Source organism: Zonotrichia albicollis, chromosome 1 (assembly GCF_047830755.1).
Source record: "Zonotrichia albicollis isolate bZonAlb1 chromosome 1, bZonAlb1.hap1, whole genome shotgun sequence".
NCBI lineage: Eukaryota > Metazoa > Chordata > Aves > Passeriformes > Passerellidae > Zonotrichia > Zonotrichia albicollis.
Genome location: NC_133819.1, coordinates 144,783,788 through 144,800,182, shown reverse-complemented (window position 1 = coordinate 144,800,182; position 16,395 = coordinate 144,783,788).

Here is a 16,395-nt window from a genome sequence, read left to right as displayed (position 1 = left end):
TGTTTTCCATATTCTAATAATGGTCCCTTTGCTCAACAAGAAACAAAACCTCCACTGATTCACGGGACTCTTTCTCAGCCCCTTCAGTGAGTTCTCAGGGTCCAGCTCTTGCAAGCACAAGAAAGTACCTGGCTTTCCCAAGAACTCAAGATGTTCCCAAGAACTGCTTATGTAGCAAATGGGTCAAGGGACTGTCCCTTAGTGAAGATGCTCCAGCTGGGTTGGGAACCAGCCCCCCATCCCTACAAGGGGATAAACAGCCCTGATGGGACATGGGGGTGCTGGTGGATGAGAGGCTGGGCAACACCCAGCAATGGGCACTTGCAGCCCAGAAAGCCAAAGCTGCCCTGGGCTGAATCCAAAGCACTGCGAGCAGAAAGGTGAGGGAGGAGATTGTGTCTCTCTACCACACTTGTGAGACTCTCAGGTCCTACATCCAGCTCCAGGGTCCCCAATACAGGAAGGACATTCACCTTCTGGAGTGAGACCAGAGGCCCCCAAGATGATTCGAGGGATGAAGCACCTTTCCTGTTGGGAAAGGCTAAGACAATTGGGATTGTGCAGCCAAGGGGGGACCAAATTGTACCAGTACCTGAAGGGAGCCTACAAGAAAGAGAAAGAGGTACATTTCACAAGGGTGTGTAGTGGCAGAACAAAGGGGAATGGCTTTAAACTTTGAGAGGGTAGGTTTAGATTAGATATTAGGAAATATTAGGAACAAATTCTTTCCTGTGAGTGTAGTGATGCACTGCAACATATTGTCCAGAGAAGTTGTGGATGCTCCATCCCTGGGAGTGCTCATAGCCAGACTGAATGGGACTTTGAGCAACCTGGTCTGGTGGAAGATGTCCCTGTCCATGGCAGGGGGGCTGAACTAGATGATGTTTAATGTCCTTTCCAAAGAAGCCATTCTGTGATTCTATGAAAAGAAAAGCAATTGGTCTTCTGCAAGCTCTGAGGAGCACAATGGGATCAAAGCCATGCAGTTTCCCTGGTTCTGAAGGAGCTTCCAGGTGGTGGAGAGCTTATGAGGATAGCACCCTTACTGCCAGCATGCAGATATGCAACAGGGCTCTGAAGGCTTACAAGTGAGCAGCACTGCACTCAGCTGGTCCTGTAGCCCGTGGGATGGCCAGGCAACCAGATGAGTGTCCAAACTGGCCCCGTGCCACCCCCAGGTGTGAAGAGCTCAAATGCTTCTCTGCTGCCACATCCCCTCTGACCTCAACCCCAATCCACCCTCACTGCACCATGAGCTGTCCCTCAGCTGTGAGCCCTGCTCTGCAGCCCTGAGCAGGCTCATGCAAAACTCTAGTTTTCCTCAGTCAAAATGTGCATTTATGAGTAATTTCTCTCTCCCAAGTATAATTTTAAACATTTTTAGATTCTGTCTCTGCAAAGATGTGGGAAAACTGCATCTCCCACCATTCCCACATTAAAGCTGTCAACCTGCAAAGAAACCTCCATCCACTCCACCTTTTCCCTCTCCTGATTCTAGGCCCTTTGACTTATTATCATGATGCTACATTTATCTGACCTTTATTGAATATGCCATCTGCCATGCTAGAAACTTTAAAGAGCATTTAACTCTTGCTGTAACTAATTGCAATTTTCCTCGCTGTTCTCCAAATTTAGCACAAGATCATTTGGAAACACTGCACCTTTCATTTCAGCTAAATTGCAAAAGACAATTAGATCAATAATAATAATAATAATAACAATGATTTTACTTTTTTAATGAGTAAAATATTAAAAGACATAATGCACCCAGGATTTCAAGAACTAAATCCCTGCAGGCTTAAATACCAGGTAACTCTGTGTTATATTTTTACTTGTAAATGCAAGTATCAACCCCAGGCCTTCCTAAATGTGTTTTATTCTTTCCTAGACCACCGAGATACACAATGGTCACAGTGAGTTGCCTTTTTTTGGTCTCCCTGAGCAGCAATATCCTCAAAGAATTCCAGCCAGTTAATGAGGCATGCCCTTCCCTTCCTGAAACCATATTAGATATCCTTAATTAGGCCATGCTTTTCTAACTGTTCCTCCCTTAGTATCTCAAAAGAGGAGCTGAAGACTTTCAACTGCACAGATCTGCAGCTTCCTGGTGCATCCCCAGGCTCTTTATAAAAATAGAAAAAGAGATCACATTACCTCCCCCTCAACCCTAAGATACCTCTCCCCTAAAGGAAGGAAACTTGTAAAAATAGTAACTACAGCTTCTCCAGTTTCCTAACCAGAGCAATACCAGCCTAAATAGATGTGTATTTTTCTTTCCTCAGCAAGGATGAGCCTTGGATAGGTTGGAAGTGTGTTTCAGATGAGCTTGAGAAAGCAAGGGAGCACATTCCTCTGCTCATCCAGAGCTCATCTTTCTATTGTTTATTCTGTTCACCTGAAACTTTACAAGATAATTTTATGGTTTTTTAATATAGAAGTTTCTTCTGTTTTTCTTGGTTAGGATTCTCAGTGGTAATCAGAACTGAAACATACCTTTTCGGATCATGCAAAATTTGGCCTTGAACTGGAAATACCAGAAGCTTCTGGAATTTCTCGTTTTCATTTTTTTAAAGATTGACCCATCACAGATGCTTGAAAGCCTCATGATTTGTACTAGCTGAGTTTAGAATTGAGGTTTGCAAACCATGGCCTAGCTGATAAATTCTACCAAAACAAAGTGATCGCAGTTTACTCTTCCAATCCTGCCCTGGAATAAGCCCAAATCTGGCCCTTCTCTGCCTGCAGGGACAGTACTGCCCATGCCTTCCCCATCACTCTGGAAAAAACATCTGATTTTCAAGCAGAACAATTTCCTCTGTAAAGATCACTGTCTTGCCTCACCTCATCACTACACATTTTAGGGTAGCAGCATTTTATTTTATAGCTCTCTCCTCTTTATTTTCTTAATGCAGGTACATTTTTTTTTCTCTTGGTGCAACTAAAGATGAACATACCATTAATTCTATACAGGCCAGCTCAGAAAGGAGAAAAAACCTGAAGTCCAACATCAAGCAAGTGTGAAAGGTGTGTGCAGGACCCAAATGGAGCCCAAGTCTTTCATAGTGGTCAGACATGGACTGAGCTCAGTCTCCCCCCAAAGTGTGGAAGCTGTTACATCTGACTGCAGAACTTTACAGGCTCCACAGCAGCTGCAGAACTGAACATCTGGCACACAGAGATGGCCCCACAGATCTGTGGGACTGGGGATTAGGGGGTGTGAAAGTCTGTGCTAGTGGCCTGAACAAGATGCTGCGGGAAGCTCAGCTCAACACTGAGAATGTGGCACTCAGAGGAGAGGTGGAAGCAAGACAGCTGCTTCAGGGGCAGGGCAATGTTTCTGCCAAAATCAGCTTCCTGTTTACTGATGACTATCATCATTTTATTCAAATTACACCAGTAGGACTGAAAGAGTCATTTCAGTGCACAATACCTGCAACATAAAAATTATTGCCCCAGAGAGCTCCAGATTTTGCCAATGGGGGACAAAATTGAGCTGGAGATAATCTTGGATGTGTCTCAGCTCAGCAAATATTTGGCTTCAGGGACAGAAGCTACTTCCAGTATTATGAAAATTACAAGAATTTGTTTACTCTTCAAAAAGTCTTGCAAATAACCTTGATCTCATGTAACACTGGTGATTGTCCTGATTCAAGTGACAGGTGAAGTGGGAAATACCCAGAGACTGCAGCCTTTCCATATTTTTACAGATCTCTGAAATTCAAGTAGTTCTCTATAGTCCCATAGAATAAGAAAATATAATTAATAATTATTTTCATAATGATGGTCCAGTGACAAAGACATAATTTGTGACCTTTGAGAAATAATCAGTGTGTCTGAAGCCACTGAATATATACCAGAATTAAAGGCAGACCAAAAGGCGTGACTATTTCTGTGGGAGACATTCACATCTGCCCCTATTTCTTAAATCACTGCCATCAAAACTATCTTTTGACTGTGTTTGCATATAAAGAATAATGCTTGCCCCCTTGTCATTTCTTCAGATCAGTGTGAGAGAAATTTTAAAACTTTCTGCAAATAAAACACATCTCTTATCTCTGGCTGGCTTCTTTGTTTTTTCTTTTGCTGAGGACTATCTCCATGGCTAGTAACAAGTCATGCTTTCCTTTAGGAAAACACAGACGAGACATCATAACTTAACAACTCAGCACAGTCAAAGCATTCCACTTTTACCTCAAGGTAAATTCCTAAAGGTCAATGTCAAATGTGGGTACAAACCTGACCCTGAGTAAGGTGAAGAGCCTTTTATGTGCACACATGCTGCATCTCTGAGTGGTGCAGGGTGTCCATCTCTGTGAGACTGTCTGCCCTCCTGCTTGCCATTCAACCCAGTGGACTGCAGCCCTTTGCAGAGGAATTTCCCTGAGTTTCATGTCAGAGAAAGCCTCCTGCCAATATCTGGAGTATGAGTGCACAGCTGGGGCTGATCCTTGGTCTCTGCAGCTGTACCCCCACATCCCTTGCTGCCTTTCAGCATGGTTGGGTGCAGATAATCTCCTCTTCACTGCTTTGGTTTGGCTGTGGCCTGAGGAGAGCTTTTCCACTCACATTTCGTGTGTTACACTTTAACTTTTGTCATTGTTCATTCTCCTTTTACTGCCACGGAGGGACGTTTCTTTCGCTTCAGCATTTGCTCACATCAGAAAGAGATAACACCATGGGAGGCAATGGGAGGCAGAGCTGTCCCCAGAGGTCACCCTCTTTGCAGGGAGGGGGCATTATTGTCTCACCTTCCTCCTTGAACTCAGCATCCCTGCTATGCCAAGCAGTGCTGGGTGTGAGCTCCACCTGCGCTCCCGCTCCCTCTCTGCCATCAGTGCTCCTGCTCCTGCTTCCCTTCTCCCAGGGGGAGCAGCAGAGGCCAAAGGGACCTCCAACACCAAATCCAAAGCAGGATTACTTTGGTGAAGCACTGGTGGGCCAGCTGGCCACCCTGTGCTTGCCACAGACATGAAGCCTCAGAGCCATTCACACATCAGATCTAAACAGCCCTCCTGTCCTTGGTACCTGTGGATTTATCATCACAAGACTTCACAATATTAAGGAAAGGCTATTCCCCCTTTTTCACAAATAAAAACTGAGAATCATAGTTCAAACACCTTAGAAATGGTGGGTTTACTATATCATGCTGATTTTAGTACACCATTGCTAAGTGGGAAATCCCAAAGACTCATAGAGAATCAACACTCTCTGATTACAGCCCAGGCTCAATTTTCTGAGTTATGAATTAATTGTTAGAAGGGCACAAATAGGAATCAGGTCTCCACATCACTTCCTTCCCATCCCACTCGTCCTCCTCACCTCAACTGTTAAAATTTTTGCAAGAGCAGAAGCAGTAAACCTGAACCAACTGAGAGGAGTCACTGTGGCACGTAGCAGGCACTCTGTGCTGGAGCCCTGAAAATCCCATAAGCTATTCATTAAGTGGGAGTGAAGCTATTCCAGTGATAAGCATTTATGAAAAGCCCACCCTCAAAATCAAGTTGGAAAAAGCATTATGCTTCCCTTCCTGCTCTGCTCTGGAAATACAAATGCCTCCTTTGATATGTCACAGGCATTTTCCTTGGAAAAATTTAAGTGGGAGTGAGGAATTCCCAGAAATATTTAACTTAAGACCAAAAATATATCAGAATAAATAGCTTTCTAAAGGCAATTTACATCATGAAACACACTTGAATTTCTAGATCACAGTGCTGTATGAATATTGGATCAAATGTGACTCTATTCCCTAAGTTTACCCTTAAAAAGAGTTTGTTTAATAACAAAAAAGAGAGGCATCCCTTACATACAGTATTATTAATATTATAATTACAAGCTGATGCAGAATATTAAAAGTAAGATGCATCCTTCTAAGAAATTACCCAACAGAAGTGATTCTATGGGAATTCAATTACCAAGCATTGGAATTGAGATTGGGGCTGAGGTGAAGGTTGCTCGTTCTCATTTTTGTTAAGCCTTTTATTTTATAGTGAAGACATCAGTTTGAGATGTCTGATCATGGAAAGACATCACAGGAGTTTAAACTGACACATCCAGCCCCAGTACAGCCCCACTGTACAGATGTGAGGGTGTCAGATGCTTGTGCAATGGTCTGGCTACAGACAGGAGTCCTCACAGTTTGTGTCACACCAGGGCTTACTGTGTCACTGCTGCTGCACCATTGACCCCTATACCTGTAGGAGAGAACCTTCTGGGGAAGAAGCCACAAGAAATAAAACAAGCACACCAAAGCAGCCAGTTTGCCCCACAAAAAGCAAAGCTTGTGCCTGAAAAGACAGCAGCTGAAGCTTAAGGTGTGGCTGAGGATTGCTCCTCTTTCTCTCTTGCTCAGCTCCCATTTGGGTCACATTTACTTTTGTAGCCTGAGCCGTCACTGTTTTTTAAACTGTGGTTGTTGAAACTGAAAACAAGAGTCACTGAAGCAAATGGCAACTCCCTCCCCTATGATTTTACAGCATTGTGTTTTATAGAAATTCCTTAGCTAATGAGACAATCCAAAGTAATTTTTCTGTAGTTGGAATCACAAAGGTGCAAAATTAGAATGCTAAGATCATACCCTGTGGCTTTATATTTTCTTATAAAATTGACTAATGTAAGAAATGGGCCAAATATCTCTTTCTATGGAGAAGGTTGAAATTCCTGGGAATCCTCATGAAGAAATAACACAAGCAGACAATTCTTTAGATTAGTTTAAAATAGACCTTCTGAAATTTTCCTGTTTTTCTTTTAGTTTAACAACTTTCCATACAGATGATATCCAGCTACCATATAGCTAATCTAATGTTGTTATTTTTTATTACAAAAGCAAAACAACAACAATTACCCTCTGTCTCCCTTGGTGTGAAACCCAAAGAGCAAAAGAAACAAGCCATTGAAGTAACCCTTTTTCCTGTTTTGTGTTTGAAACATCCTCAGTTACACTCACAATGACCAAAGGAATTGCTTCACATTTACACTTTTTCTCTCTGTAAACCATAAACTGCCTTTTAATTGGTTCAAAAGGTGGGTAGGGATTAGCAGAATCAAAGTCACATAGGAGGGGGAGATGTTTTTAAAGACTTCCAGTCTGAAATACAGAGAAAGGGGTAATGCAAACACAATAAAACTCTTGATGCAAAGGAAGCAAATGCTCACATTGTGACTTGCAAGAGAATGAGTCAAGAAATGAAGACAATCAAGCTATGTCATGTTTTAGCTCACAGTCACTGTAAAGTCTGGGGTTATAAACTCAGTCCTTTCAGACAGGCAAACAGTGAGAGCTCTGTTCTGTTTTCAAGGGATGGATGCTATCACTTAGACAAGATCCTAACTCCCAGTGGGTGATAAAAGCTTATCACCCCCGTGAACAACACAGCCCAGTAACTGGTGGGTGCCTCTATCTTGCAGCCCCAGCTGCTGACTTCCTCTGCCTTGAAGTAAGGGAAACATAAATAAAATAATCACCATATGGATATTGCATTATATAAATGGCAGTGGTTGTAAGAAATGCAGTTTCATACAGGACTGGCAAAGAACTGAATTCATCACCAGCATTTTGAGGTTGATTGAACAGAGAAAAATGTTTCTCGGGCTCATTCCTCAGGGACAACTGAGCATTATCTTCAGGACACAGCCTTCCTGGCTAGCTGACATGGGGACCATGTTGGAAATGAATAGTTGGTGGCTGAGAACAGATGGCTCAAACAAACTGACTGAATTGAGCAAGACTTTGTACCAGCAGAAGAATGTGCTGCCCCTTTTTTCTAACTGCATTACGTGCAACATCACCTTCCAGCTTGCTCATGCAGCAGAGGGTGGTTGGGGACAAAGAGCTCCAGGAAGCATCATCCTGGGCCTGATTCTCTTGCCTAGTTAAAATCAGCTGAAAAATGAAACACAGTGATGCAGAGTGACTCCTGCATTGCAGCGGGAGTGACTTTTATGTTCTGCTTTAGCATGAGAAAAGGCCTTTCCAAGCCTTGCTCCATCTCATCGGGGATGTGCTGTGCTGGGGCTGATTTGCTGCTCCTGTCCATTTCTAGCTAAAGTCTGTTATTCTGTTAAACCAATGCAAATCAGGAGCAGCCCCAGATGGAGCTAATGAGATATCCTCTGTCTAGTAGGGTTGTATCTGCCAGCAGATTTCAGCCCTCTGTGGTCAGTTTATTGCTGTAAGCATGGAGTTGCTCAGCTCTGGATGGAGAGCCAGGACCAGGCTGATTTACAAGTTAGTCACCAAAGGACACCATGAGCAAATCCCCTGAAGGACAGCCAAGGACATAAGTTAAGACCTCAGACAATTTTAATGGTTTCAGCATTGGCCTTGAATCATTGCTGGCCACCTAGAAATAGTTTGGATTTAGGAATCAAACTGATTCTGATTGAAGCTGAATATCAGTGCCAAATTCCCAGACTGAGAGCAGTAGCCCTGTGCTCTCCTCTCGTTACCTTTTTTTGAAATATCTGTGTCACACATGAGTTTACTTTTCTGCAGGCACTCCAGGCTAGATTCATGCTCTGCAGAATCAGCCCAAGAGTCGGGTCCATGGAACATATTCAGAGGGTTCTCAGCACATCCTCAGAGGTAAATGGCTGATCCATTTTAAAATCTAGTCCATGACCTAAAACCAAAGAATCATAGAGCCCTGTGCCTGTTATCAGACCCAACCCTTCATCTCTGTGCCAGGCTCTCAGTCCAGGTGTGATTTTCAGCCTTTAACAGCTTGAGAGGCTTTATTTAAATAAGCCATCAGTCTGAGTTCTCTTTAATCTCTGAGACTGGGGATTTTTTTTCTTGTATGTTCTGTGGCTGTAAGAATGAAAAATGAGTGGTCAGACCGGTAGTTTGCAGTTATATTGGCTGTTTCCTTTTCCAAAGATAATGATTTTTTTTTACTCAATGAGTTGGTTTTCTTAATGACTTGCAGTAAGGTGTTTTTTTTCTGCTTTTTTTGTTTGTTATTTTTTTTTAACTTTCATTGTTAATAATAACTCTGGAGTAGTCTTAAAGCAGAGCACAGTTTTACAGTAGTGTGAATTCTCTGTTGTGAACCCCATGCAAACAGACCACAAGTCCTAGGAGAGACATACAAGCCTTAAAACCAACAGAGTAAAATGAGTAAACCTGCTTACACAAACCTCCACATAGTCTAAGAGACAACAATTGTTCATTATCCTTTTATTATATTTAAGCAGAGGAATCTTCAACAAAGCAATAGGCTCATAAAAGTTCCTACCAGTTCAGAACCTCTCAGAAAGCTGGCGCTGCCATTCAGTGCAGGGAAACTCTTTTCTGATAAGGTTAGGAATACACAGAAATAGTGGCAACCATTCAGGGATTTTAGAAATAAATAGATTTCTGGGGTCCTTCTCATGAGTTACAAGCCAGTGTTACTGAAAATACTTTTTCATTTATGTAGTTTTGCCCATTATGAGCCATTTACGAACATTGACTTTTCTCTCTCCTCCAGCAAAGTCAGATACTGACAAACTTGAAATCACTGGAAGAAGCAGGGCCTCAGCTATCAGCACAATCCTAATGCCTTTTGCTCTTTGTAGTGCATATGTTGTCCTGAAGAATGGGGATACAAGCAAAAAAACGGCCTGTAATCCTCAAGATACTCCTAACACTGGAAACACAGTGATTCCTTTAACAAATCCACAGAAGACAAGGGGCCTTCAACCACCCTGGTACTTACAGGCTGCCTCAACACAGGGCATAGAGACAAGCATCTGAGATCAGTTTATTGAATTGCACCTGTCCAAGGGTGCTTGAGAAGAAACTTCTATAAATGAAAATGTGAACCCAAAAAAACATTTCACACCTGAAAGTATTTTCTGATTGTTGGGACTGATTGTTCCAGTGTTCGCAGTTCATATTTTCGACATCCCCTTCTTGTCAATAGAAGACAGAAGCAACTTTTGAAGATGAGATTGAATCTTTCTGCTCAACAAAGCTGGACTGAGCCTGAATGCCTGCAGCTGGCTACATTTATGGAGTGTGTAAAAGTATGAAAACAAATCACTTTTTTCAATGTTATTACATCCTTCTCTGTCCCATGATCATCTCTAGCTTTAACTCTGTCAGACCAAGATTTTCTTTGCCTCCAATCCTTACACAGGTCATTATCTTGGAACGTCACCCTGCCCTTTGGATTAAAATTTGCAAGACGCATATAGCTTGCATAATTTTCTGCAGTACCCATAGGCCCTTTGAAGTGATGCCTATCCAGGGATTTAACAATTTAGCATTTGTTGATACACCCACAAGAAGAGCTGCCTCCTTCCTACACAGGCGACTTTTTTCTCTTGCCAACGCTTGCACTTTCTCTTCCATAGGCAGGAACATGGTTCCTGGATTACTCACAAGGTATGTCTCAGCTGCAGTCATTACCTGTCACAGAGACACACAGCACAGCACAGAATTAATTTCAGGGTTCAGACTGGCCTGAGCAGAATAAATACCCATGCTACAATATCAATGTCACTTCAGTGTGTGAACCAGCCTTGCTCAAGCTAACTAAGAGGTGCCAACAGGGCAGAGCAGAGAAAGATGGAGTTTCCTAAACCACACATTCTAAATTCTGACTTACTAGAAAGATCCACAGGGTTTGGATGCTCTTGGGTTGGACACAATAGCGCAAACATGTTTTCAGTCCCAATCTTTGCAGCAAGTGGTCACAATAGAGACTAGAGTTCACCACCATGGTACGTACAGGAAGGACCCAAAATTTCCTACACTGATGTTTAGCACTGTTTCAATTTTTTAACCCTATAGCAGTTCCAGCGTTTCCCTTTCAACATCAGGAAGAACTTCCAGAAAACTTCATATGCTGTCTGTCCTCAGTTATTGCCACAGGCTACTGAGCATACAAAACCTTGCAATTACTCTTTCATTCATTGTCAGAAGGATGAATTAAAACAGCCATTGAATTTCTTCCCATACATGTCTCAAAGCTGACTGAATAATTTTTATTCTTTGTATATTTAGGACAATACATGAAACCTTGAGTGGCAAGCAGCAGACAATTAAGGAACAATTATTCATTCTTTCCCCTAAAACAAGAACTAGAAAACAAGCAATGAGTTATCAGTAGAGGATTTAATCCAAAAGGAAGTATCTTTCATGTGATGTATACCTAAACAAATGGAACCCATTGCTACAGGATATTGTAGGTGCCAGAAGTTTGGATGTATTTAAAAAGCCATTTAAAAAGTGCATTGAATGAAAAGTCATTAGCAACTATGAAAAATAAATATACACCTCCTTTACCACATGTTGCTGGAAGGCGATGCTGGGGGAAATGAAACTGGAGGCTTGATTCATTTTTATAACTTGTCTTTAAACACTTACAGCAAATTGGTGTCAGAAATGGAAATCCTGGAATACCTGGATCTTGGCTGTGGAGCTGTTCTTGAATTTCTTTATTTAAAAGGCATTACATTTCCTCAACTGCTGTCAATACCCGTTTCTTCTTGGGGCAATTCTTCTGCCACCTGTCATTAAATAAAGGAATGACCCATTTACCAGGGAATAGTTTCCATTTGTTTGTTCTGTGATATAACCTCAGTTTCTAGCAGACCCCTCTTTGCCAGAAGTGGCTGCCATTTTTATTTAAATATTATTAGAATATTTACAGAGCTGTTGGGCATGCTTGCCCTCTAACATTTCTCATTTTTATATTTTCAGCTACCATAAACTGAAAGATTGAATGAAAATGTGTCGTCATGCCTTGTGTGGCATATCTGTGGAATAGTTAGTTTTACGCAGTATTTCTAGAGTCACTGGGCTTCATCCTTCCACTGAATCATATGATGGTTTAGATTGGAAGAGACCACTAAATGTCATCAAGTCCAACCCCACTGCAATGAGCAGGGACATCTTCAACCCAGGCAGGTTGCTCAGAGCCCCATCCAACCTGGCTTGGAATGTTTTCCAGGGATGGGGCACCTACCACCTCTCTGGGGAACCAGTTCCAGTTTTCATATACCTTTACCAATGTCCTTGGGCTGTTAAAATGCTGTTTTCCACTACTTGCAGAATACTGGGGTGTTCATTCTTGCAGTTTCTCCTAATTGGTCTCGTGTGAGCACCTCATGAAATCACCCTGTAAGAGACCGACAGACAATTCCCTGGCAGCCTTGTGTGTTTTAGCATTTCTTGTTGCTTTGGACCATTGCCCAAAAGTAAAAGCTGCTCATGACATGAAACATCTATACTTGACATCTTTCCTCATAGGTGGGAATTTTTTCCCTTTATCTTCTGAATCCATTTCAGCAGTATCTGGAAGAGATGGAAAGATGCGCTGGCAAACAGAAATATCTGATAATTGTGGCCACAAACTCCCACTGCCCAGACCCTGGTAAAAATAAAGTTCACATTCTTTTAGTATGTCCTAAGAAACATTGGTATTTACTTAACTGGAAAAATCAGTTAAAGATTAGACCAAGTGGGGATTAACTACATAGATACAGAAGACAGCTGCTAATTGGCTGTCAGTGAAAATAATTTTGTTCTTAAGGGAGAAAATATTAAGCACAAAAGTTCCACACAGCATTTTAGATTGAGGGCCTCAGCCTGCAGCCACATCCATTTTCCAGGCAGTGTAATCTTCCTGAGGATATTCTCTGGAGAGCTGGGTACGAGTCAGCAGTGCCCAAAGTCACTGGGCAGCCCACAAATGCTGATTTAACTCTGGAGCTGGCTGTTCTGCACAGGTGCAAATTTTGCCTTTGGCAAATATAAGCAACGTAAGTGACACAGAAGCAATGACTTCTGTGACCTCTCTTAGATGATTTGCATCTGAAAAAAGACAGTTTTGGAAATATAACAGTTTTGTCTCAGTGTCTCCAAAATAAAATTATTTGACTCTTTGATTCAAATTGACTTTTAACTCTGAAACTTCCTTCAGCGCTCAGCTATTTTTTTTTTTAAGCTAGACTCCAGAAGGATTTTTTTCTTTTGATTTTGACCCAGCTCTGACTTAAGAGCACATTGCCAGAAGGGAATCCATCAAACTGAGTTATTAACAGTTGTGTCAAAGTGAAACAAGGGGGAGCTTATTGCAAAAGGTGTTGCCCACAAAATTTCCAGAGCTTTGCTCAAAGCATGGGGGTCTTTTTTGCTTTTTGGAGCTATTCTTTAAATGTGTGGACAGAAACACTGACATATAAAGAATTAGCAGCTCAAGCTACAAAGAGATCTGTGTGCCTACAGAATTTTGTTCCAGGGACCTCACTGTAGCAGTGGGCTTTTGATATCCATGGAAATGTGGATTCTCAGGAATTGTAAGTAACCCTGTAGGCAAATTTATCTTATAACACTTGGGAAAAATAAAAGGCATCCAGCATAAGGTCATCAGTTCCTACTGGGGGGAACAATTAACAAAATGCCGGTTTAAAGCGGCAGAATTCTCTTGAAATCTCTCTACATCTGGAGCTTACTTCTAGTGTTACAGGAGTCCCAAATGTTCAAACTAGCAAACCATTAGTGACTGAAAGAGCAGCAAAACATCTGTATAATGCATGAAATGTCTGGAAGTGTCTGACTCTCTGGGAATCAGCTGAAGCTTTCAATTGATGCTCTAATGGTGGTAATTGAAGTTTGCAGCACTGGCACATCCTAGCTCAGTAATTAGATGGATTACAATCTTTCTTGTTTGGCAGCATTCTTTAAACAAGCTTCAGCTTTTCATATAGTCAACACTCTAGCAGAGATAAATGTCACATCAGTTCAGAGTGAAAAGTAATTTAAGGAAAGACTCAAATTTATCTTCACTGAGTACCAAACAGGAGATATTTCAAAGACAGGACAATGGCCCTTTCTATCTTAAAAGAATGGGCTATTTCTCCCATATAAAGGCTATCTTGTGAAGGGGAATCTATGGGTGTGCCTTCCCTGAAATCACTGAAGCTAAACCTGCTTATAATATTTCAGTACTCAGTGTATGTATTAATGAATTGATGAAATTCTGGCAAATAGAATTCTGTAGGGGAGAGAAAAAAGGGAGAATTCCAAGGGAGAAAAATATCTTGCCTATCACTTAGCAAGATAGAATTTGTCACAGTGATTGGTAACCAAATGGCCAGTGGGGAAAAAAAAAGTTTAAAATGAAAGCATGAGAAAAAGCTCTATGCTGGGATTATTTGAAGTGAAATTAAATAAAAGCAGTTGAGATCAAGAAACAGCCTCCATCCATAGTGGAATGGGTAACATGCTTTTCAGTCACTTACAACCAAACATTGCTTCTGTAAATCATTTTCATTGTTAGCTTTAAAATGGCAGCATCTAGCTGGTGCTTGTTTTAAAAGTCCTGACAAATGTGCTACATTTACCTGTCTTGTTTTACTGGCAGCCTTTGCAATTTCAGAAGCAATATTTTGAAATAGGCTCTGTTTCCTAGAGCTCATGTTTAGATTTTCTCCTCCCTGGACATTTTAGTTGAGTGAAATGAAAATTTCTAAATATCAGTGAATTGGTTCACCTAAAGAACTGAACAGACTGAACTCACCTCTATGTCCTGGGAAATGGATTCCATGGTTGTGTCACCACTGTGATGGAGCAGACCTCCAAAGCAGAGCAGACAGAGATGACCTTGTTGTGGTCACTATTGCCTCACTTTCCTCTACAGCATCACACATCCCTTCATCTCCTTCATCTCTCTTTAGCACCATCCTACCATAGACAGAATCAAAATATTTCATGTCTGGGGCAAATCAGGCTGCCATCATTCCAAAAAAATGAAAGGGGATTGAGAAAGGAACTCTACGTCCTCTCCCAGTGTTTATTCATAGCCTTCTAGTCATGTGCACTACATTTGGAGGAAATTTAGTATCTTGCCACCATCATTATTCCCTTGTTACAGATTTTGCATCATGTTTTGTTCTCCCATGACTGAACAGAGTTCTGCAGTAAAACTTCTCCCTATACTTTTGTTTTAGTACCTTGAAACAAAAAGAGTCTGTGACCTCTCTGTGTGAGCTGGTGTGTCCCATTTTGGTAAAATTTATGAAGGATATAGGTATGGAAATCTGAATTACCAAGGCATTGACCTAGTACCCATTGCCATCAGTGAAGGATCCTGGTAACAGTAACGCCAGGATCCCATTCACTCTTCAGCAAAGGTTCCCAAGAAAAAAACATCATACAGGACATGCTTCATTTTCTCTATGATTTTCAAGGTGCACAGGTACTTAAGTGGTCAGAATAAATAAGCAGAATGACTGACATAGACAGATGACAATAGAGACTTTTTCTGACTGCAGCAAATCACTCAGTCCAGGTTGCTTTGTGAAGGTGACAACAACTTACTCAGCAATCTGCTTTCTTGAATAGTCATATGTCCGATTTTCGGCTGTTTGGATGGCCTGGAAAGGCCCGGGGTGGCCTTGGGGCAGCCCGCGCTTCAAAGGATGAGAAGAGGCTTCAAATCTTTTCTCGGTCTCGATGTTTATTAATTGCTTATCTAAAAGATTTTCTCTCGGCCCGACAGAGGTCTGCTCAGCAGCCAGCCATGAGCACACTCCCTGCCCTCCGGGGTGGTCACCTATCTTTATACTCAAAGTTACGTATACAATATTTATCATTTTTCCCCAATACCTTTTACCCTTATTAACCAGTGCACTTTTAGTAATAACCAATCCTAAAGTGCCACCATCACCACAGAAGATGGAGGAGAAGAAGAAGGAGAAGAAGGACAGGACACGCCCCAATTCCTCCATCTTACTTCTCTAAACCCTCCTGTACAGAAATCCTAAACCCTGTGTTTCACTCTCTAATTAACTTATCCCTTCACCATTCACTCCAGTGAAATCCTCCTATCCTCATACAGGTGTCGTCTCCTGTGTAGGATCAAAGTCCAGCCACCAGACACTTCTGGCAACATTCCAGGACTCCCGAGCCCCCCAAGGGTGGTCTCGGTGACTCAGTCCTGAGGTGCTGAGATCCCACAGTCATAGTACCCTCATTTCATTTCAAAAAGGTAAAACTGAAAGGGCTGTTGTTTTGGTTTTTTTTGTTTGTCTTTCAAAGATCTGGGCTCAGCTATAGGCTGCCTTCTGCTTACTCAACACAAAAGAAATAGTCGTGTCCCTGCAACCTCAACATTACAGGCAGTTCAAGCAAGGTCCCTGTGGACTTGCTGGTTTGCACAATGTCCAGTGCAAAATCTGCTTGTGTTTCAAGAATGAATAAGCGCAATCTGATTTTGATGAAAGACTGCAGAACCTCTAAACATCAGGGCAGTAGTTTACTAGAAAATCTTCATGTGAGAACATTTAGACATAAAACATATTAACCACTTTTAAGTCTGAGTTTAATCAGTTCATAAAAGGGATTATATAATGTGATTGCCTACACACAAGAGACCCCTTTCAGGCCTGCATGCCTTCACTGCACAA